Source organism: Lolium perenne, chromosome 2 (assembly GCF_019359855.2).
Source record: "Lolium perenne isolate Kyuss_39 chromosome 2, Kyuss_2.0, whole genome shotgun sequence".
Classification (NCBI taxonomy): domain Eukaryota; kingdom Viridiplantae; phylum Streptophyta; class Magnoliopsida; order Poales; family Poaceae; genus Lolium; species Lolium perenne.
In genome coordinates, this window is record NC_067245.2 from 66,527,870 (window position 1) to 66,553,793 (window position 25,924).

The following is a 25,924-nucleotide window of genomic DNA, read 5'->3' on the forward strand; positions in this document are numbered from 1 at the left end:
TTGCAGCAGCCGGTGACGAAGTCAATGAGAATCATCTAGCGTAATCTCCGCGCGTGGCTACCCAGCAATCGTGTGGCCGTCGACTAGCAACAAACGGAAAGGCTGCCGCCGCCCCTACTCACCTCATGCCAGGTAGAAGATGATATGACAGATTTAGTGGCACCTGCTGTTGGGATCGGGCGATCAGGGAAATTATTCAATCTTCGTACGTTAGCCCAGCCAAGCGAGCGAGTCGCTCTCCTCCCTCAGGAGGGAGTCTGCCTGAGCAGCACGCAGCCCGGATTACATGAATTCTATAAAGCACCTGATGCGCGGGTTTTTAGCAAGGACTTTTTTACCCAATCGTAAGTAAGGCACCTATATAAAGGAATCGAATCCATCGTCTGGTACAACACGCTGATGTGTGGGTACGCCCTCGGCCGGCACCGACGCAGATGCTGGAGTAGATTGTAGAAGATAAACCTTTGTCTCTCTGCTCAAGGCTTGCGGCGCCGCTCTGGCGATGTCAAGGTCGGGGCCTCTGAGAAAGAATGTGTCCTACCCAGGTTGATCAACAAGTATGGGTGCGGGGCCACGCGTAGCCTGCACCATGTTCTGCGAAGTGCATTGTCCCAGGAGGAGACAAATTTTTCGACAACACTTAGAGTATGGGGTCGTCCCCGTGGTCTGGTTGATTTGCTAGCTCGATCAGCTCAGCTTGAAAGCGCTAACAAGTTCATTTACAAATATCGCCGATAAAGCCCTGCGCCATCTTATGAAGTACATTGGTTTCTTCTTGCGGAGTCCGGGCAGCTGTTTATCTCATAGAACATTTTGCAAAATACCGATATTTCATGTGGCTGATGTAAAAATGACAAAATATATCTCACAAATCTTTATTTTGAACACCACGTTTTGTGTTTTTTACACAGCACTAACCATAAGTTGATCTTTGATGAAATGGTTTTATACACATGTACCATGTGAAGATGTATTGAAATTTTTGGTCAGAATATTTTTAAATACACACATAATTTTTTTAGTGTTTTAATTCTTGCATATGTTCACTACCATAACAGTATTTTAATAGTATTTCTCCCGGTGCAACGCACGGGCAATTTTCCTAGTGAATGCTTACACGGCAAAGTCCGACGTGGCGCACGGCAACGAATCCTTGCACGGCAAAGTCCCTACACGCCGCACGGCAAAGAAATACTACACGACAAAGGCTCTGGGCGTTGCCGTGGCGCACCCTTTGCCGTGCGGACAGGCAAGTTGCACGACAAAGGGGCATTTGCCGTGCGTTCCTTTCTTTGCCGTGCGCCAACATACATTTTATTTGTTTTTCTTTCTATTTTATTTCATCTAATACTTATATTTATTTTTTTAAGTAGTTTTACTTTTTGATGACTATTTATTAGTGTTACTTAAGGCAATGTTCAATACAAAATTACTCTCCATGTTCATCCCCCCACATATATCAATGTTTCGGAGCAATCCGCCCTTCGGAAAATCTGCTAGGTGTTATCGCCCAAATGTGAGGAAGGTCACACCGGGGAGCTACTTTTGCACCATTGCACCTTCCACCACACTTTCACACATATCATAGGTCCACATGCAAGATTTGGTGGGATTCCGGTGCTCCGGCGGTCGATCTCCCCCTCCCCCCAAAAAAAATAGCGGTATGTGTGCCCCGGCGGGTCTACCCCCTAGATTTCTCCGAGCGAGGGTGCACCAATGTACTTTTTCATTGTTTTAGGTTTGTTTAGGACATATACACATGGAATACCAAGATTGGGACCTTTTGGCACATGGTAGCCTCCGGCATACCCGCAGCTAGAGCCATTATCACACGAGGGTGCGCCTGATCTACTGGTTAGGGTTAGCGCTAGGATATAGGGTAGGGCGAGGGTTTAGGGTCAAGGTAAGGATTTAGGGTTAGGTATAGGTTTAGGGTTTAGGGTTAGGGTTAGGGATTATGATGCAGGGTTTTGCAGCTCCCGTGTCAGCTCGTGTAGTTAATGGTTTAGGGTCGACTAGGGGTTTTGGGCTCGAAGCCTCCCCAGTTTAGGGTTTAGGGTTTAGGGGAGCTACTTTTGCACCATTGCACCTTCCACCACACTTTCACACATATCATAGGTCCACATGCAAGATTTGGTGGGATTCCGGTGCTCCGGCGGTCGATCTCCCCTCCCCCCCAAAACAGCGGTATGTGTGCCCCGACGGGTCTATCCCCCTAGATTTCTCCGCGCGAGGGTGCTCCAATGTAATTTTTCATTGCTTTAGGTTTTTTTAGGACATATACACATGGAGAACCAAGATTGGGACCCTTTGGCACATGGTAGCCTCCGGCATACCGCAACTAGAGCCATTATCACACGAGGGTGTGCCTGATCTACTGGTTAGAGTTGGATTTAGGGTTAGGGTTAGGATTTAGGGGTAGGGCTAGGGTTTAGGGTCAAGGTAAGGATTTAGGGTTAGGTTTAGGTTTAGGGTTTAGGGTTAGGGTTAGGCGTTATGATGCAGGGTTTTGCAGCTCCCGTGTCAGCACGTGTAGTTAATGGTTTAGGGTCGACTAGGGGTTTAGGGCTCGAAGCCTCCCCAATTTAGGGTTTAGGGTTTAGGGAAGATAATTTTGCACTATTGCACCTTCCAACACACTTTCACACATATCATAGGTCCACATGCAAGATTTGGTGGCATTCCGGTGCTCCGGCGGTCGATCTCCCCCTCCCCCCCCCCAAAACAGCGGTTTGTGTGCCCCGGCGGGTCTACCCCCTAGATTTCTCCGCGCGAGGGTGCACCAATGTACTTTTTCATTGTTTTAGGTTTGTTTAGGACATATACACATGGAGAACCAAGATTGGGACCCTTTGGCACATGGTAGCCTCCGGCATACCGCAACTAGAGTCATTATCACACGAGGGTGTGCCTGATCTACTAGTTAGGGTTAGGTTTAGGGTTAGGTTTAGGATTTAGGGGTAGGGCTAGGGTTTAGGGTCAAGGTTAGGATTTAGGGTTAGGTATAGGTATAGGTTTAGGGTTTAGGGTTTAGGGTTAGGGTTAGGGGTTATGATGCATGGTTTTGCAGCTCATGTGTCAACACGTGTAGTTAATGGTTTAGGGTCTGATGACCCACAAGTATAGGGGGTGTATCATCGTACTTTCGATAAATAAGAGTGTCGAGCCCAACGAGGAGCAGAAGTTGTTGACAAGCAGTTTCGATGAAGGATTCACTGTAAATGCTCACAGACAAGTTTTCAGGAGGTTTTGATATAGCAGATAAATAAAATACAAGTAAGTAAAATGCGAGAATAATAATTGCAGCAAGTGGCCCAATCCTTTTTAGCACAAAGGACAAGCCGGTTTGTTTACTTATGATGACCAAACGTTCTTGAGGACACACGGGAATTTAGTCTAGTGCTTTCGCTTCATATAGTTGATTAATCTTCATTGTTTTGATAAGTGTTGTGTGGGTGAACCTATGCTAATGCACCGCCCTTCCTAGGACTAATGCATACTTGTGATTAAACCCCTTGCAAGCATCCGCAAATACAAGAAAGTAATTAAGATAAATCTAACCACAGCCTTAAACTCTGAGATCCTGCTATCCCTCATGCATCGATATACCAACGGGGGTTCAGGTTGCTGTCACTCCGGCAACCCCACAATTAGCAAACGAATACAAGATGCATTCCCCTAGGCCCATAAAGGTGAAGTATCATGTAGTCGACGTTCACATAACACCACTAGAAGAATAACACCACAACTTAAATATCAAACCATTAAATATTACTCAACATAGTTCACTACTAACATTTAGACTTCACACATGTCCTCAAGAACTAAACGAACTACTCACAAGACATCATATGGAACATGATCAGAGGTGATATGATGATGGATAACAATCTGAACATAAACCTTGATTCAACGGTTTCACTCAATAGCATCAATAACAAGGAGTAATCAACACCGGGAGAGTTTCCCCTATGAAATACTCAAGATTCAACCCTAGATGTTACAGCGGAGACGAGGTGCAGCGGTGGAGATGACGGTGTCGGTGGTGGAGATGATGATGATGATCCCAATGAAGTCTAGCTCGATGACGGTGACAATGGCGACGATTTCCCCCCCTCCGGGAGGGAATTTTCCCGGCAGATTTCTGCCTGCCGGAGAGCTCTTTTCTCTCTGGTGTTTTCCGCCTCGAGGAGGCGGCGATGACTAGCCTCGATGTTCTCCCGCACCTTAGGGTTTCTGGGAGATGAAGTACGCGAAAGGGCGATGGCCGAGGGGGTCGTGGCCCCCCTCCCCACGTGGCGGCGCGTCGGCATTGGTGGCCGTGCCGGCCCATGGGGAGGGCCCATGGCGGCCCTCCTCGGCCTCCCCTTTTGGCTGGCTCCGTCATCTGGAAAAATAGGAGCTTCGGTATATTTTCCGTCAATTGTTGATCTTCAGAAATATTGTATCCTGACGGTGCTTTTTCCAGCAGAATTCTGACTTCGGTGAGTAATTCTCCAATAATCATGAAACATGCAAAATAGGTGAAATAACATAAGTATCATCTCTAAATATGAAATATATCAATGAATAACAGTGTATTATGATATAAAATAGTGATGCAGAATGGACGTATCAACACCCCCCAAGCTTAGACCTCGCTTGTCCCCAAGCGAAACTGAACTCAGTAAACAAGGCCACATGTTTATGGAGTGAAGAGTCAATAAATAAAATACGGACAAGAAGCATTACATTTATTAATTCACACAAGACATTCTAGTAAAAAACTTCCTCATATAACTCAACTTGAAACAAGTAAAGGGAAATCACAAATAAAGGTGCATAGGAAATCATAATTGGTGATGGCAAACTTCGTTCTTGGTCAAAGAACAATTAACAGATTGTACTTATCTTTTGAGCAGAGTCTTTATATTAGAGCTTATATGGCAGAACTTACATGCTCAATCATAACAATCTCGTCATAATCATTGGTAATCTTCAAAGTCATATTCATTCAGATAAAATTTATACTAAACAAGGAAGAATAAAAGACATGATTAAATAGATCACAATATAAATGGTTGGATCACAACAACTCAATTGCTTGCTTGAGATATAGGGAAATAGGTTTACTGACTCAACATAAAAGTAAAAGATAGGCCCTTCGCAGAGGGAAGCAGGGATTAAATCATGTGCTAGAGCTTTTTAAGTTTTGAAATCATAAAGAGAGCATAAAAATAAGGTTTTGAGAGGTGTTTGTTGTTGTCAACGAATGGTAGTGGGCACTCTAACCCCCTTGTCAAACAGACTTTCAAAGAGCGGCTCCCATGAAGGACGTTATCTCTACCAGCAAGGTAGATCATCTCTCTTCTCTTTTGTTTACACATGTACTTTAGTTTCATTTATGGATGACACTCCTCCCAACCATTGCTTTCACAAGCCATGGCTAACCGAATCCTCGGGTGCCTTCCAACATTTCACATACCATGGAGGAGTGTCTATTGCAAAATTAAGTTGCTTACTGATAAATCAGGACAAAACATGTGAAGAGAATTATTAATGAAAGTTATTAATTGGGGCTGGGCACCCCGTTGCCAGCTCTTTTTGCAAAACTATTGGATAAGCGGGTGTATATGCCACTAGTCCATTGGTGAAAGTCTGTCCAACAAGATTGAAAGATAAAACACCACATACTTCCTCATGAGCTATAAAACATTGACACAAATAAGAGAGAATAACTTTTGAATTGTTTAAAGGTAGCACATGAAATATTTACTTGGAGTGGCGCAAAATACCACATTATAGGTAGTTATGGTGGACACAAATGGCATGGGTTTGGTTTATGGTTTTGGATGCACGAGAAGCATTCCCTCTCAGTACAGGTTTTTGGCTAGCAAGGTTGGTTAGCAAGCATAAGAGTTGAGGGAAACAAACAAATATACATGTGATAGAAACAATCATGCATCTTCCTTGTAAGCACAAATAATTTTAACTTCAGAATACTAAGCTTATTAGCTAATGATACGTCTCCGACGTATCGATAATTTCTTATGTTCCATGCCACATTATTGATGATATCTACATGTTTTATGCATACTTTATGTCATATTTATGCGTTTTCCGGAACTAACCTATTGACGAGATGCCGAAGTGCCAGTTCCTGTTTTCTGCTGTTTTTGGTTTCAGAAATCCTAGTAAGGAAATATTCTCGGAATCGGACGAAATCAATGCCCAGCATCCTATTTTTCCACGAAGCTTCCAGAACACCCGAGAGCCAGCAGAGGGGGGCCACAGGGCCACCAGACACTAGGGCGGCGCGGCCAGGGCCTGGGCCGCGCCCCCCTATTGTGTCACCGCCTCGTCAGCCCTCCGACTCCGCCTCTTCGCCTATTTAAAGGTCCCTGACCTAAATCTTCGATACCGAGAGCCACGGTACGAGAAACCTTCCAGAGCCGCCGCCATCGCGAAGCCAAGATCTGGGGGATAGGAGTCTCTGTTCCGGCGCGCCGCCGGGACGGGGAAGTGCCCCCGGAAGGCTCCTCCATCGACACCACCGCCATCTCCATCAACGCTGCTGTCTCCCATGAGGAGGGAGTAGTTCTCCATCGAGGCTCGGGGCTGTACCGGTAGCTATGTGGTTCATCTCTCTCCTATGTACTTCAATACAATAATCTCATGAGCTGCCTTACATGATTGAGATTCATATGATGATGCTTGTAATCTAGATGTCATTATGCTAGTCAAGTGGATTTTACTTATGTGATCTCCGGAGACTCCTTGTCCCACGTGTGTAAAGGTGACAGTGTGTGCACCGTGTGGGTCTCTTAGGCTATATTTCACAGAATACTTATTCACTGTTATGAATGGCATAGTGAAGTGCTTATTTATATCTCTTTATGATTGCAATGTGTTTTGTATCACAATATATCTGTGTGCTACTCTAGTGATGTTATTAAAGTAGTTTATTCCTCCTGCACGGTGTAATGGTGACAGTGTGTGCATCGTGTAGTACTTGGCGTAGGCTATGATTGTGATCTCTTGTAGATTATGAAGTTAACTATTGCTATGATAGTATTGATGTGATCTATTCCTCCTTTCGTAGTGTGAAGGTGACAGTGTGCATGCTATGTTAGTACTTGGTTTGGTTATGTTGATCCGTTATGCACTCTAAGGTTATTTAAATATGAACATTGAATATTGTGGAGCTTGTTAACTCCGGCATTGAGGGTTCGTGTAATCCTACACAGTTAGTGGTGTTCATCATCCAACAAGAGGGTGTAGAGTCTAGCATCTATTTATTTATTCTGTTATGTGATCAATGTTGAGAGTGTCCACTAGTGAAAGTATGATCCCTAGGCCTTGTTCCTAAATATCGCTATCGCTGCTTGTTTCTTGTTTACTGCATCTTTACTTCCTGCAATATTACTACCATCAACTGCACGCCAGCAAGCACTTTTCTGGCGCCGTTACTACTGCTCATATTCATTCATACTACTTGTATTTCACTATCTCTTCGCCGAACTAGTGCACCTATACATCTGACAAGTGTATTAGGTGTGTTGGGGACACAAGAGACTTCTTGTATCGTGATTGCAGGGTTGCTTGAGAGGGATATCTTTGACCTCTTCCTCCCTGAGTTCGATAAACCTTGGGTGATCCACTTAAGGGAAACTTGCTGCTGTTCTACAAACCTCTGCTCTTGGAGGCCCAACACTGTCTACAAGAATAGAAGCACACGTAGACATCAAGCACTTTTCTGGCGCCGTTGCCGGGGAGGAAAGGTAAACGGCACTCACACACCGGATCCCGGCAACGAAGCACTTTTCTGGCGCCGTTGCCGGGGAGGAAAGGTAAAAGGCATTCATACTTTGGTCCCAGGTAATAAGTACTTTTCTGTTGCCATTGTGTGAGTGCTCGAAGCTATTTCCTTTAGATCCTGCAATTGCATCTTTTTGTCTCTTGTTTTACACTAGTAAGGCTTAATGGAAGACAACAACAAAATGAGAGATCTTTATGAACTTTATCTTGAATTAGGACATGATGTGTTTGAAGAGAAAATTAAAAAACCCATGGAACTTATGCATGCTAATGGGAATGTTATTAGTATGAATGCTTTGAACACCATTGTTGCTAATGCTATGGAAGAATTTAAGCTTGGGGAGGTCGGTTTTGATGAAAATGATCTCTTTAGTCCTCCGGGTATTGAGGAGAAAGTTTATGTTGATTATGATATGCCTCCTGAAGGAGATATGCCCTAGAGGCAATAATAAAGTGGTTATTATTTATATCTTTATGTTTATGATAAATGTTTATATATCATGCTAGAATTGTATTAACCGAAACATTAGTACATGTGTGATATGTAGACAAACAAGAAGTCCCTAGTATGCCTCTTAAACTAGCTTGTTGATTAATGGATGATTAGTTTCATAATCATGAACATTGGATGTTATTAATAACAAGGTTATGTCATTGTGTGAATGATGTAATGGACACACCCAATTAAGCGTAGCATAAGATCTCGTCATTAAGTTATTTGCTATAAGCTTTCGATACATAGTTACCTAGTCCTTATGACCATGAGATCATGTAAATCACTTATACCGGAAAGGTACTTTGATTACACCAAACACCACTGCGTAAATGGGTGGCTATAAAGGTGGGATTAAGTATCCGGAAAGTATGAGTTGAGGCATATGGATCAACAGTGGGATTTGTCCATCCCGATGACGGATAGATATACTCTGGGCCCTCTCGGTGGAATGTCGTCTAATGTCTTGCAAGCATATGAATGAGTTCATAAGAGACCACATACCACGGTACGAGTAAAGAGTACTTGTCAGGAGACGAGGTTGAACAAGGTATAGAGTGATACCGAAGATCAAACCTCGGACAAGTAAAATATCGCGAGACAAAGGGAATTGGTAATATATGTGTATGGTTCATTCGATCACTAAAGTCATCGTTGAATATGTGGGAGCCATTATGGATCTCCGTATCCCGCTATTGGTTATTGGTCGGAGTGAGTACTCAACCATGTCCGCATAGTTCTCGAACCGTAGGGTGACACACTTAAAGTTGGATGTTGAAATGGTAGTTCTTGAATTATGGAATGAAGTTCGAATATTTGTTCGAGTCCCGGATGAGACCCCGGACATCACGAGGAGTTCCGGAATGGTCCGGAGAATAAGATTCATATATAGGATGTCATTTTATGTGAAATAAAATGTCGCGGAAGGTTCTATGGAAGGTTCTAGAAGGTTCTAGAAAAGTCCGGAAGAAACCACCAAGGAAGGTGGAGTCCACAAGGGACTCCACCTCCATGGCCGGCCAGCCCTAGTGGGGGTGGAGTCCCAAGTGGACTCCACCATAGGGGGCCGGCCACCCCCCCACATGGGAGGTGGGAATCCCACCTTTGGGTGGGAGTCCTAGTTGGGCTAGGTTTGCCCCCTCCTATGGAAGGTTTTGGTTTCGGGTCTTATTCGAAGACTTGGACACCAACACTTGGGATCCACCTATATAATGAGGGGCCAAGGGAGGGGGCCGGCCACCCCAAGACCATAAGCTGGCCGCCCCCCTTGAGTGGCCGGCCACCCCCTCCCAAACCCTAGCTTTGCTCCTCCACTCCATATTGCCCGCGTAGCTTAGCGAAGCTCCGCCGGACTTCTACACCGCCACCGACACCACGCCGTCGTGCTGTCGGATTCAAGAGGAGCTACTACTTCCGCTGCCCGCTGGAACGGGGAGGTGGACGTCGTCTTCATCAACAACCGAACGTGTGACCGAGTACGGAGGTGCTGCCCGTTCGTGGCGCCGAACCGATCGTGATCAAGATCTTCTACGCGCTTTTGCAAGCGGCAAGTGATCGTCTACCGCAGCAACAAGAGCCTCATCTTGTAGGCTTTGGAATCTCTTCAAGGGTGAGACTCGATACCCCCTCGTTGCTACCGTCTTCTAGATTGCATCTTGGCTTGGATTGCGTGTTCGCGGTAGGAAAATTTTTGTTTTCTATGCAACGTTATCCAACAGTGGTATCAGAGCCAGGTCTATGCATAGATGGTTGCACGAGTAGAACACAATGGTTTGTGGGCGTTGATGCTCTTGTTATCTTTAGTTTGAGTACTTTGCATCTTTATGGCATAGTGGGATGAAGCGGCTCGGACTAACTTTACATGACCGCGTTCATGAGACTTGTTCCTCGTTCGACATGCAACTTGTATTGCATAAGAGGCTTTGCGGGTGTCTGTCTCTCCTACTATAGTAAAGATTCAATTTACTCTTCTATTGACAACATTAGTATCAACGTTGTGGTTCATGTTCGTAGGTAGATTAGATCTATATCGAAAACCCTAAACCACGTAAAATATGCAAACCAAATTAGAGAGCGTCTAACTTGTTTTTGCAGGGTTTGGTGATGTGATATGGCCATAATGTGATGATGAATATGTATGAGATGATCATTATTGTATTGTGGCAACCGGGCAGAGCCTTATGGTTGTCTTTAAATTTCATGTTGAGTAGTTTTTCAAAGTAGTTGTAATAGTTGCTACATGGAGGACAATCATGAAGACGGTGCCATTGACCTTGGTGCTTCGCCGACGATGATGGAGATCATGCCCGAAGATGATGGAGATCATGTCCGTGCTTTGGAGATGAAGATCAAAGGCGCAAAGACAAAAGGGCCATATCATATCACATATGAACTGCATGTGATGTTAATCCTTTTATGCATCTTATTTTGCTTAGATCGCGACGGTAGCATTATAAGATGATCCTCACTAAAATCTCAAGATAATAAAGTGTTCATCCTTAGTAGCACCGTTATCAAGTCTTATCGTTCAAGCATCTCGTGATGATCGGATGTGATAGATTCGATAAGTACATACAACGGGTGCAAGACAGCTTTGCACATGCGGATACTAAGGTGGCCTTGACGAGCCTAGCATGTACAGACATGGTCTCGGAACACGTGATACCGAAAGGTAGAGCATGAATCATATGGTTGATATGATGAACACTTTGAGTGTTCGCCATTGAAATCACACCTTTTCGTGATGATCGGGTTTAGGTGCGGTGGATTTGGTTCGTGTGATCACTAAGACAATGCGAGGGATATTGTTTTGAGTGGGAGTTCACTTAGGTTTTTAATTATGTTGAATTAAAATTTGAACTCAATTTGTCATAAACTTAGTCTAAACTATTGCAAATATATGTTGTAGAGATGGCGTCCCCAATCAATTTTAATCAGTTCCTAGAGAAAGAGAAACTTAAGAGCAACGGTAGCAACTTCACAGATCGGTTCCGTCATGTGAGGATCTTCCTCTCGGCGGAAATCTGCAATTTGTGCTTGATGCACCGCTAGGTGACCCTCCCGCAGAAGATGAATCCGATGAAGTAAAAGCTGTTTACGCGACTCGGAAAACTCGGTACTCTCAAGTTCTGTGCCATCCCGTGCGCTCTGGAATCCGATCTTCAAAAACGTTTTGAGCACCATGATCCTCATGAGTTGATGAATGAGCTGAAAGCTATATTCGAGACTCATGCGGCCGTGGAATGCTATGAAGCATCGAAACATTTCTTCACTGTATGATGGAAGAAGGCAGCTCCGTTAGTGAGCACATGCTCGCCATGACCGGGCATGCGAAGAAACTCGTGACTTGGGAATAGTGATTCCTAACAGACCGGGATTAATCGTGTCCTTCAATCACCGCCACCAAGTTACAAGAACTTTGTGATGAACTACAATATGCGTAACATGAACAAGGAGTTACCCGAACTCTTTGGCATGCTAAAAGCTGCTGAGATTGAGATCAAGAAAGAGCACCAAGTGTTGATGGTCAACAAGACCACCAGCTTTCAAGAAACAGGGCAAGTCTAAGGGAAAATTCAAGAAGGGTGGCAAGAAAGCTGCCACGCCTCCTATGAAACCTAAGAACGGCCCTAAGCCCGATGCTGAGTGCTATTATCGCAAGGAGAAGGGACACTGGAAGCGTAATTGCTCCAAGTATCTCGGCTGATCCGAAGAGCGGCCTTGTCAAGAAGAAGAAAGAAGGTATATCTGATATACATGTTATAGATGTTTATCTCACTAGTTCTCGTTCTAGTACTGGTATTTGATATCGGTTCGGTTGCTCATATTTGTAACTCGAAACAGAACTAAAGAATAAACGACAACCGCTGAAAGATGAAGTGACGATGCGCGTTGGAAACGGATCCAAGGTCAATGTGATCGCAATCGGGACACTTCCTCTACATCTACCTTCGGATTAGTTTTAAGCCTAAATAATTGTTATTATGTACTGCGTTGAGCATGAACATTATATCCGGATCTTGTTTAATGCAAGACGGTTATTCATTCAAGTCTGAGAATAATGGTTGTTCTATTTTTATGAATAATATCTTTTATGGTCGAGCACCACAAAAGAATGGCTTATTTCGTTAGATCTCGATAGTAGTGATACGCATATACATAACATTGATGCCAAGCGAATTAAACTTAATGATAATTCTACTTATATGTGGCAATCTGCCTTGGTCATATTGGAGTGAAACGCATGAAGAAACTCCATACTGATGGATTACTTGAATCACTTGACTTTGAGTCACTTGATAGATGCGAAGCATGTCTAATGGGAAAAATGACAAAGACTCCATTTTCTGGTATGATGGAACGAGCTACTGACTTATTGGAAATCATACATACCGATGTATGTGGACCAATGAGCGTAGCATCGCGCGGTGGTTATCGTTATGTTCTAACCTTCACAGATGATCTGAGTAGATATGGGTATATCTATTTCATGAAACATAAATCCGAAACTTTCGAGAAGTTTAAGGAATTTCAAAGTGAAGTAGAAAATCAACGTAACAAAAAGATCAAATTTCTACGATCTGATCGTGGAGGTGAATATCTGAGTTATGAGTTTGGCATGCATTTAAAGAAATGCGGAATACTTTCACAATTGACACCGCCGGAACACCTCAACGAAACGGTGTGTCCGAACGTCGAATCGAACTCTCTTAGATATGGTTCGTAGTATGATGTCTCTTACCGATTTGCCGTTATCATTTTGGAGTTATGCATTAGAGACAGCCGCATTCACTTTAAATAGAGCACCATCAAAATCCGTAGAAACGACACCGTATGAATTATGGTTTAATAAGAAACCTAAGTCGTTGCTCTCGAAAGTTTGGGGTTGCGAAGCCTATGTAAAGAAGTTACAACCGGACAAGCTAGAACCCAAAGCGGAGAAATGCGTCTTCATAGGTTATCCTAAGGAAACTATAGGATATACTTTCTATCACAGATCCGAAGGCAAAATCTTTGTTGCTAAGAACGGAACTTTTCTTGAGAAAGAATTTCTCACTAAAGAAGTGACTGGAAGAAAAGTAGAACTCGATGAGATTGATGAATCTATACTCGTTGATCGTAGTAGCGCAAAGATCGGAAGTTGTACTGTACCACCTACACCGGCAACAGAGGAAGCTAATGATAATGATCATGAAACTTCGAACGAGGAAACTACTGAACCTCGCAGATCGACAAGGGAACGTGCCACTCCTGATTGGTATGATCCTTGTCTAAATGTCATGATTGTGGATAACAATGATGAGGACCCTGCGACGTATGAAGAAGCGATGATGAGCCCAGATTCCAACAAATGGCAAGAAGCCATGAAATCCGAAATGGGATCCATGTATGATAACAAAGTATGGACTTTGGTAGACTTACCTGATAGCCGAAAGGCTGTCGAAAATAAATGGATCTTCAAGAGAAAAACAGATGCTGATGGTAATATTCTGTCTATAAAGCTCGACTTGTCGCAAAGGGTTTCCGACAAATTCAAGGAGTTGACTACGATGAGACTTTCTCACCTGTAGCGAAGCTGAAATCTGTGAGGATTTTGTTAGCAATAGCTGCATTTTTCGATTATGAGATTTGGCAGATGGATGTCAAAACGGCGTTCCTTAATGGAGACATTGAGGAAGAGTTGTATATGGTACAACCCAAAGGTTTTGTCGATCCTAAAAATGCTGACAAAGTATGCAAACTTCAGCGTTCAATCTATGGACTGAAGCAAGCATCGAGAAGTTGGAACCGACGCTTTGATAAGGTGATCAAAGACTTCGGGTTTATACAATGTCATGGAGAGGCCTGTATTTACAAGAAAGTGAGTGGGAGCTCTGTAGCATTCCTGATATTATATGTAGATGACATATTATTGATCGGGAATGATATAGAACTATTAAGCAGTGTTAAGGGTTATTTGAATAATAGTTTTTCAATGAAAGACCTTGGTGAAGCATCGTATATATTAGGCATCAAGATTTATAGAGATAGATCAAGACGTCTAATAGGGCTATCACAGAGTACATATCTGGACAAGATTCTAAAGAAGTTTAGAATGGACGAAAGTAAGAAAGGGTTCTTACCTATGTTACTGTGCAAGGTATTGAGTAAAACTCAAGGACCGGCTACGGCAGAAGAAAGAGAAAGGATGTGTAACATCCCCTATGCCTCGGCAAAGAGGATCTATCATGTATGCCATGCTATGTACTAGACCGGATATAGCACATGCTGTTAGTTTGACTAGCAGATATCAAAATGATCCAGGAATGGAACACTGGACAGCGGTCAAGAATATCCTGAAGTACTTGAAAAGAACTAAGGATATGTTTCTTTGTTATGGAGGTGACCAAGAGCTCGTTGTAAACGGTTACACCGATGCAAGTTGGAACACTGATCCCGATGACTCTAAGTCACAATCTGGGTACGTGTTTATATTGAATGGTGCCGCAAAGCTGGGCAAGCTCGAAGCAAAGGCACGGTGGCGAAGTCTTCAACGTAATCAGAGTACATAGCGGCTTCGGAGGCTTCATCGAAGCGGTATGGATGAAGAGGTTCATTGTAGAGCTCGGTGTGGTTCCTAGTGCATTGGACCCATTAATCATTTAATGTGATAACATGGGTGCCATCGCCAATGCACAAGAGCCAAGGTCACACAAGAGGCTGAAGCATATCAAGCTGCGTTACCACTCGATTCGCGAGTACATCGAAGATGGAGAAGTAAAGATTTGCAAAGTACACACTGATCTGAATATAGCAGATCCGTTGACTAAAGCTCTCCCTAGGGCAAAGCATGACCAACACCAAAATGCCATGGGTGTTAGGTATATTACAATGTAATCTAGATTATTGACTCTAGTGCAAGTGGGAGATCAAGGAGATATGCCCTAGAGGCAATAATAAAGTGGTTATTATTTATATCTTTATGTTTATGATAAATGTTTATATATCATGCTAGAATTGTATTAACCGAAACATTAGTACATGTGTGATATGTAGACAAACAAGAAGTCCCTAGTATGCCTCTTAAACTAGCTTGTTGATTAATGGATGATTAGTTTCATAATCATGAACATTGGATGTTATTAATAACAAGGTTATGTCATTGTGTGAATGATGTAATGGACACACCCAATTAAGCGTAGCATAAGATCTCGTCATTAAGTTATTTGCTATAAGCTTTCGATACATAGTTACCTAGTCCTTATGACCATGAGATCATGTAAATCACTTATACCGGAAAGGTACTTTGATTACACCAAACACCACTGCGTAAATGGGTGGCTATAAAGGTGGGATTAAGTATCCGGAAAGTATGAGTTGAGGCATATGGATCAACAAGTGGGATTTGTCCATCCCGATGACGGATAGATATACTCTGGGCCCTCTCGGTGGAATGGCGTCTAATGTCTTGCAAGCATATGAAGGAGTTCTTATGTGTCCACATACCACGGTGCGCGTCATGAGTACTTGTCAGGAGACGAGGTTGAACAAGGTATAGAGTGATACCGAAGATCAAACCTCGGACAAGTAAAATATCGCGAGACAAAGGGAATTGGTAATATATGTGTATGGTTCATTCGATCACTAAAGTCATCGTTGAATATGTGGGAGCCATTATGGATCTCCAGATCCCGCTATTGGTTATTGGTCGGAGTGAGTACTCAACCATGTCCGCATAGTTCTCGAACCGTAGGGTGACACACTTAAAGTTGGATGTTGAAATGGTAGTTCTTGAATTATGGAATGAAGTTCGAATATTTGTTCGGAGTCCCGGATGAGATCCCGGACATCACGAGGAGTTCCGGAATGGTCCGGAGAATAAGATTCATATATAGGATGTCATTTTATGTGAAATAAAATGTCGCGGAAGGTTCTATGGAAGGTTCTAGAAGGTTCTAGAAAAGTCCGGAAGAAACCACCAAGGAAGGTGGAGTCCACAAGGGACTCCACCTCCATGGCCGGCCAGCCCTAGTGGGGGTGGAGTCCCAAGTGGACTCCACCATAGGGGGCCGGCCACCCCCCCACATGGGAGGTGGGAATCCCACCTTTGGGTGGGAGTCCTAGTTGGGCTAGGTTTGCCCCCTCCTATGGAAGGTTTTGGTTTCGGGTCTTATTCGAAGACTTGGACACCAACACTTGGGATCCACCTATATAATGAGGGGCCAAGGGAGGGGGCCGGCCACCCCAAGACCATAAGCTGGCCGCCCCCCTTGAGTGGCCGGCCACCCCCTCCCAAACCCTAGCTTTGCTCCTCCACTCCATATTGCCCGCGTAGCTTAGCGAAGCTCCGCCGGACTTCTACACCGCCACCGACACCACGCCGTCGTGCTGTCGGATTCAAGAGGAGCTACTACTTCCGCTGCCCGCTGGAACGGGGAGGTGGACGTCGTCTTCATCAACAACCGAACGTGTGACCGAGTACGGAGGTGCTGCCCGTTCGTGGCGCCGGAACCGATCGTGATCAAGATCTTCTACGCGCTTTTGCAAGCGGCAAGTGATCGTCTACCGCAGCAACAAGAGCCTCATCTTGTAGGCTTTGGAATCTCTTCAAGGGTGAGACTCGATACCCCCTCGTTGCTACCGTCTTCTAGATTGCATCTTGGCTTGGATTGCGTGTTCGCGGTAGGAAAATTTTTGTTTTCTATGCAACGTTATCCAACACCTCCTATATATGATGATTATAATGATAGTGGTCTTTTGGTGCTGCCTACTATGGAGGATAAGTTTAATTATGATTACAATATGCCTCCTATATTTCATGATGAGAATAATAATGATAGCTACTTTGTTGAATTTGCTCCCACTACAACTAATAAAATTGATTATGCTTATGTGGAGAGTAATGATACTTTTATGCATGTGAATAAGAATGCTTTATGTGATACTTATATTGTTGAGTTTGTTCATGATGCCTCTGAAAGTTATTATGAGAGAGGAAAATATGGTTGTAGAAATTTTCATGATACTAAAACACCTCTCTATATGCTGAAATTTTTGAAGTTACACTGGTTTTATCTTCCTATGCTTGTTACTTTGTTCTTCATGAACTTGTTTATTTACAAGATTCCTATGCATAGGAAGCATGCTAGACTTAAATGTGTTTTGAATTTGCTTCTTGATGCTCTCTTTTCGCTTCAACTCTCATCCTTATGTGAGCATCATTAAAATTGCTGAGCCCATCTTAATGGCTATAAAGAAAGAACTTCTTGGGAGATAACCCATGTGTTTATTTCACTACAGTACTTTTTTTTATATTTGTGTCTTGGAAGTTGTTACTACTGTAGCAACCTCTCCTTATCTTTATTTTATTGCATTGTTGTGCCAAGTAAAGTCTTTGATAGCAAGGTTCATACTAGATTTGGATTACTGCACAGAAACAGATTTCTGTCTGTCACGAATATGGGCAGAATTCTCTGTAGGTAACTCAGAAAAATCTGCCAATTTACGTGCGTGATCCTCAGATATGTACGCAACTTTCATTCAATTTGAGCATTTTCAGATGAGCAAGTCTGGTGCCACTTTAAAATTCGTCTTTACGGACTGTTCTGTTTTGACAGATTCTGCCTTTTATTTCACATTGCTTCTTTTGCTATGTTTGATGGATTTCTTTGTTCCATTGACTTCCAGTAGCTTTGGGCAATGTCTAGAAGTGTTAAGAATGATTGTGTCACCTCTGAACATGTGAATTTTTGATTATGCACTAACCCTCTAATGAGTTTGTTTTGAGTTTGGTGTGGAGGAAGTTTTCAAGGGTCAAGAGAGGAGGATGATATACTATGATCAAGAAGAGTGAAGAGTCTAAGCTTGGGGATGCCCCGGTGGTTCATCCCTGCATATTTCAAGAAGACTCAAGCATCTAAGCTTGGGGATGCCCAAGGCATCCCCTTCTTCATCGACAACTTATCAGGTTTCTTCTCTTGAAACTATATTTTTATTCCATCACATCTTATGTGCTTTGCTTGGAGCGTCGGTTTGTTTTTGTTTTTGTTTTTGTTTGAATAAAATGGATCCTAGCATTCATTGTGTGGGAGAGAGACACGCTCCGCTGTTGCATATGGACAAATATGTCCTTAGGCTTTACTCATAGTTCATGGCGAAGGTTGAATCTTCTTCGTTAAATTGTTATATGGTTGGAATCGGGAAATGCTACATGTAGTAATTCTAAAATGTCTTGAATAATTTGATACTTGGCAATTGTTGTGCTCATGTTTAAGCTCTTGCATCATATACTTTGCACCTATTAATGAAGAAATACATAGAGCTTGCTAAAATTTGGTTTGCATAATTGGTCTCTCTAAAGTCTAGATAATTTCTAGTATTGAGTTTTGAACAACAAGGAAGACGGTGTAGAGTCTTATAATGTTTACAATATGTCTTTTATGTAAGTTTTGCTGCACCGGTTCATCCTTGTGTTTGTTTCAAATAACTTTGCTAGCCTAAACCTTGTATCGAGAGGGAATACTTCTCATGCATCCAAAATCCTTGAGCCAACCACTATGCCATTTGTGTCCACCATACCTACCTACTACATGGTATTTCTCCGCCATTCCAAAGTAAATTGCTTGAGTGCTACCTTTAAAATTTCCATTCTTTACCTTTGCAATATATAGCTCATGGGACAAATAGCTTAAAAACTATTGTGGTATTGAATATGTACTTATGCACTTTATCTCTTATTAAGTTGTTTGTTGTGCGATAACCATGTTCCTGGGGACGCCATCAACTACTCTTTGTTGAATATCATGTGAGTTGCTATGCATGTCCGTCTTGTCTGAAGTAAGGGAGATTTACTACTCATTTAATGGTTAGAGCATGCATAATGTTAGAGAAGAACATTGGGCCGCTAACTAAAGCCATGAATCATGGTGGAAGTTTCAGTTTTGGACATACATCCTCAATCTCATATGAGAACATTAATTGTTGCTACATGCTTATGCATTAAAGAGGAGTCCATTATCTGTTGTCTATGTTGTCCCGGTATGGATGTCTAAGTTGAGAATAATCAAAAGCGAGAAATCCAAATGCGATCTTTCTCCTTAGACCTTTGTACAGGCGGCATAGAGGTACCCCTTTTGTGACACTTGGTTAAAACATGTGTATTGCGATGACAATCCCGGTAATCCAAGCTAATTAGGACAAGGTGCGGGCACTATTAGTATACTATGCATGAGGCTTGCAACTTGTAAGATATAATTTACATGATACATATGCTTTATTACTACCGTTGACAAAATTGTTTCTTATTTTCAAAACCAAAGCTCTAGCACAAATATAGCAATCAATGCTTCCCTCTGCGAAGGGCCTTTCTTTTACTTTTATGTTGAGTCAGTTCACCTATTTCTCTCCACCTCAAGAAGCAAACACTTGTGTGAACTGTGCATTGATTCCTACATACTTGCATATTGCACCTGTTATATTACTTTACATTGACAATATCCATGAGATATACATGTTATAAGTTGAAAGCAACCGCTGAAACTCAATCTTCCTTTGTGTTGCTTCAATACCTTTACTTTGATTTATTACTTTATGAGTTAACTCTTATGCAAGACTTATTGATGCTTGTCTTGAAAGTACTATTCATGAAAAGTCTTTGCTTTATGATTCATTTGTTTACTCATGTCATTACCATTGTTTTGATCGCTGCATTCATTACATATGCTTACAATAGTATGAACAAGGTTATGATGGCATGTCACTCCAGAAATTATCTTTGTTATCGTTTACCTGCTCGGGACGAGCAGAAACTAAGCTTGGGGATGCTGATACGTCTCCGACGTATCGATAATTTCTTATGTTCCATGCCACATTATTGATGATATCTACATGTTTTATGCATACTTTATGTCATATTTATGCGTTTTCCGGAACTAACCTATTGACGAGATGCCGAAGTGCCAGTTCCTGTTTTCTGCTGTTTTTGGTTTCAGAAATCCTAGTAAGGAAATATTCTCGGAATCGGACGAAATCAATGCCCAGCATCCTATTTTTCCACGAAGCTTCCAGAACACCCGAGAGCCAGCAGAGGGGGGCCACAGGGCCACCAGACACTAGGGCGGCGCGGCCAGGGCCTGGGCCGCGCCCCCTATTGTGTCACCGCCTCGTCAGCCCTCCGACTCCGCCTCTTCGCCTATTTAAAGGTCCCTGACCTAAATCTTCGATACCGAGAGCCACGGTACGAGAAACCTTCCAGAGCCGCCGCCATCGCGAAGCCAAGATCTGGGGGACAGGAGTCTCTGTTCCGGCGCGCCGCCGGGACGGGGAAGTGCCCCCGGAAGGCTCCTCCAACGACACCACCGCCATCTCCATCAACGCTGCTGTCTCCCATGAGGAGGGAGTAGTTCTCCATCGAGGCTCGGGGCTGTACCGGTAGCTATGTGGTTCATCTCTCTCCTATGTACTTCAATACAATAATCTCATGAGCTGCGTTACATGATTGAGATTCATATGATGATGCTTGTAATCTAGATGTCATTATGCTAGTCAAGTGGATTTTACTTATGTGATCTCCGGAGACTCCTTGTCCCACGTGTGTAAAGGTGACAGTGTGTGCACCGTGTGGGTCTCTTAGGCTATATTTCACAGAATACTTATTCACTGTTATGAATGGCATAGTGAAGTGCTTATTTATATCTCTTTATGATTGCAATGTGTTTTGTATCAGAAACTCAATTCGGCTCCCGGGTGCATATGATCCCTCTACCATAAAAACATATTTCCAAGTGTTAAAAAATTTTGACAAAAAATTTACATGTACATCTCCATAACATATGTGTATTCGTCAAGTTTCATGAAAAATGATATTTTTTGTATTCTAGGCGAAAAAGAGAAAATTTATCTTGTGACAAGTCTTTGTTTCAGCACCGAATTTTGTCTTTTTTACACACGCCACATGACATGTCGATTTTTCATGAAACGACTTTGTGAGCGCGTAGCACATGAAGATGTACGTGTGAAATTTTTGTTTCAATTTTTTTGACATTTTAAAATGTGTCTAACATGTATTTCAAGATAAAGGGAGCATACGCTCCCATGTGCCAAAACATCACTCCCGTTTTTTATCACAATATATCTGTGTGCTACTCTAGTGATGTTATTAAAGTAGTTTATTCCTCCTGCACGGTGTAATGGTGACAGTGTGTGCATCGTGTAGTACTTGGCGTAGGCTATGATTGTGATCTCTTGTAGATTATGAAGTTAACTATTGCTATGATAGTATTGATGTGATCTATTCCTCCTTTCGTAGTGTGAAGGTGACAGTGTGCATGCTATGTTAGTACTTGGTTTGGTTATGTTGATCTGTTATGCACTCTAAGGTTATTTAAATATGAACATTGAATATTGTGGAGCTTGTTAACTCCGGCATTGAGGGTTCGTGTAATCCTACACAGTTAGTGGTGTTCATCATCCAACAAGAGGGTGTAGAGTCTAGCATCTATTTATTTATTCTGTTATGTGATCAATGTTGAGAGTGTCCACTAGTAAAAGTATGATCCCTAGGCCTTGTTCCTAAATACTGCTATCGCTGCTTGTTTACTGTTTTACTGCATCTTTACTTCCTGCAATATTACTACCATCAACTGCACGCCAGCAAGCACTTTTCTGGCGCCGTTACTACTGCTCATATTCATTCATACTACTTGTATTTCACTATCTCTTCGCCGAACTAGTGCACCTATACATCTGACAAGTGTATTAGGTGTGTTGAGGACACAAGAGACTTCTTGTATCGTGATTGCAGGGTTGCTTGAGAGGGATATCTTTGACCTCTTCCTCCCTGAGTTCGATAAACCTTGGGTGATCCACTTAAGGGAAACTTGCTGATGTTCTACAAACCTCTGCTCTTGGAGGCCCAACACTGTCTACAAGAATAGAAGCACACGTAGACATCAGCTAACAAGAAAGAAAGATAATAAAATAATATATCTACATGTACTTCCCTCTTTTCTACTTAAGCCTCAAGGTATTGTTGTTGTTGACCAATGCTAAGTTTGCCAAAACCAAATAGATTTACTTGATGCTCCCAAAGTGATACCAATACTAACAACAAGATCAATCATATAACAGAAATTGCAAACTAAAATAAGGTGTGCAAAAAGTAAATGATAAAACTTCTCATTAATATTCCATAATGATAACTCACACCAAGGGATACATAGATAACCAACTAAAAGAGAGATACTTCCACACTGCAAACCATCTTATATGATAACTTCCCTACTCATGATATGACACTACTTGACAGTAAAAAGGTAAAAGATAGTGATGATGTGATACCGCGACACTCCCCCCAAGCTTGGAACAAGCCAAGGGGGTGCCAATACCAATGATGAATTACTCCTTCGGTGATGGTGGTGAATTCTTGATAAGCTTCTTAACAAGCTCCTTTAGCTCATCAATCTCGTAGGTGAGGTTGCGGATCAGCTCCGAGTTGTGCTCGACGTGGTTAATGAGTATGTCAGACGGCGAGTCCCAACTCTTAGAGTTGTTTCCCCACTCCTCCGCTTCAGGTTTCATCCTTCCTGCATTGTTAGAACGATCCATATCCCAGCTACTAGGCAGTTCTGCCTTAGGAATCCTTTCAATTTGACTCTTATGAATTAGAGTGTGGACGGGGTTATTGATGCCTGGAGAAGATGTCCTTGGAGCTAGGAAGCGACGTGGGACTTTTCCTCCGGTGCTCATCCGTGCGCCTCTCTTGAGGTTGAACGGATTCTCCACCACCCCGATGCTTGCGACGGTGGCGCGCGGGTATACACGCGGGTCTTCCTCCACTTCTTAATCTTCACTCTCGACTTCTTCTTTCAACTCGGGGTCTTGAATATCTTCCTCCAAAGACCTCTTGCCCTTGTTGTTGGAGACCATGGTGCTTCTAGATCAAAAACAGATCCTGGCAGAAAATAGCTCGAAACAAAACACGACGAGAAGAAGATATACGGACCTCGGGGGATTATATAGCAAAAAAATTCACGACAAAAGGAAAGTACCAGGTCGAACCCGATTGGGAGAGGGACTCCGAGGAGCCGTCCCCATATGGCGGCGCGGCCAGGGTGGGGCCCGCGCCACCACGTGGGGACGCGCCCTCGTGCGTCTCCTCCACTCCGATTCGATCTCGTAATTTTTCATATTTTCTAAAAATAGCAAAAATATTGTTCGGAAAGTTAAACGCAGACTATTTACTACCAAAACTGTTACCTATTCGAAGTCGAACTCTGCAGAACTATCAATTTGATCTTTGATGAAAGTTTCCGGAGTCACCACTCGAATAACATCAACATCTTCATTATAAGAATCTCCAGAAATATAATGTTTGAGTCTTTGTCCATTCACCACTTGTGTGGCATCATCTTTCAGCGAAGCAATTTTTATTTCCCCTGAACGATACACCTCCACAATGACATATCGTCCTTCCCATTTTGAGAGTAATTTTCCTGCAAAAAATCTGAGACGAGACCGATACAATAGGACTTTATCTCCAACATTAAATTATCTCTTAATAATTCTTCTATCATGCCATTTCTTAACTTTCTCCTTAAAAAGTCTAGAATTTTCATAAGCTTCACTTCTCCACTCATCTAAAGAACTCAATTGTAGCAATCTTTTCTTACCGGCAAGTTTAAAATCTTTATTAAGTTCTCTTACAGCCCAATAAGCTTTGTGCTCTAGTTCTAAAGGTAAATGACAAGCTTTTCCATAAACCATTTTATAAGGAGACATACCCATAGGATTTTTATAAGCAGTTCTATAAGCCCACAACGCTTCCTTCAACTTACTAGCCCAATTTTTTCTAGATTTATTAACAATCTTTTGCAAGATAGATTTAATTTCTCTATTTGATAATTCTACTTGCCCACTAGTTTGAGGATGATAAGCTGAAGCAATTCTATGATTAATACCATATTTAGCAAGAGTTTTTCTAAAACCACCATGAATAAAATGAGAACCTCCATCAGTCATAAGATATCTAGGTACTCCAAACCTAGGAAAAATAACTTCTAAAAGCATTTTTAAAGAGGTCTCACCATCAGCACTTTTTGTGGGTATGGCTTCCACCCATTTTGTAACATAATCAACAGCAACAAGTATATGAGTGTTACCTTCTGAAGAAGGGAAAGGACCCATGAAGTCAAATCCCCAACAATCAAATGGTTCAATAACGAGAGTATAATTCATAGGCATTTCATTGCGTCTAGAGATATTACCAACTCTTTCACATTCATCACAAGATAAAATAAACTTTCTTGCATCTTTAAGGAGAGTTGCCCAATAAAAACCTGACTGTAGAACCTTTAGTGCGGTTCTATCTCCGGCGTGATGTCCTCCATAAACACTACCATGACACTTAATCAATATCTCTTGTTGTTCATATTCGGCAACACATCTTCGCATAATACCATCCACTCCTTCTTTATATAAGTGTGGGTCATCCCAAAAATAATGCCTCAAGTCATAAAAGAATTTCCTCCTTTGCTGAGCTGAAAAGGTTGGAGGCAAATACTTGGAAACAATAAAGTTAGCATAATCCGCATACCAAGGACTATCTCGCGAGCTCACCTTTATTGCAGCCAATTGTTCATTTGGAAAACTATCATTAACAGGAACAGGATCATAAGCAATATTTTCCAATCTAGACAAATTATCAGCAACAGGATTATCAGCACCTTTCCTATCTACAATATGTAAATCAAATTCTTGGAAAAGAAGCACCCATCTAATAAGCCTTGGCTTAGCATATTTCTTTTCCATAAGGTACCTAATTGCAGCATGATCAGTATGAACTGTGACTTTTGAATCAACAATATAAGGTCTAAACTTGTCACAAGCAAAAACTACAGCTAATAACTCTTAGTTGTTGCATAATTTCTTTGAGCAGCATCAAGAGTCTTACTAGCATAATGAATAACATTCAATTTTTATCTACTCCCTGTCCAAGAACAGCACCTATAGCAAAATCACTAGCATCACACATAATTTCAAAAGGTAAATTCCAATCAGGAGGTTCAACTACAGGAGCAGTTGTTAAGGCTTTCTTTAGAGTTTCAAAAGCTTCCTTACAATCATCATCAAAAACAAAAGGTACATCTTTTTGAAGAAGATTAGTCAGAGGCTTTGAAATTTTAAAGAAATCTTTAATAAATCTCCTATAAAAACCAGCATGACCAAGAATACTACGAATACCTTTAACATCCCTAGGATAGGGCATCTTCTCAATTGCTTCAACTTTAGCTCTATCAACTTCAATACCTCTCTCAGAAATTTTATGTCCCAATACAATTCCTTCATTAACCATAAAGTGGCATTTCTCCCAATTAAGAACAAGGTTAGTTTCTTCACATCTCTACAAAACTTTATCAAGGTTTCGCAAACAATTATCAAAAGAATTCCCATAGACAGAAAAATCATCCATGAATACCTCTACAATCTTTTCACAAAAGCCATGAAAAATAGCAGACATGCATCTTTGAAAAGTAGCAGGAGCATTACATAAACCAAAAGGCATACGCCTATAAGCATAAGTTCCATAGGGACAAGTGAAAGTGGTTTTCTCTTGATCTTTAGCTCTAACAGCAATTTGTGAAAACCCAGAATAACCAT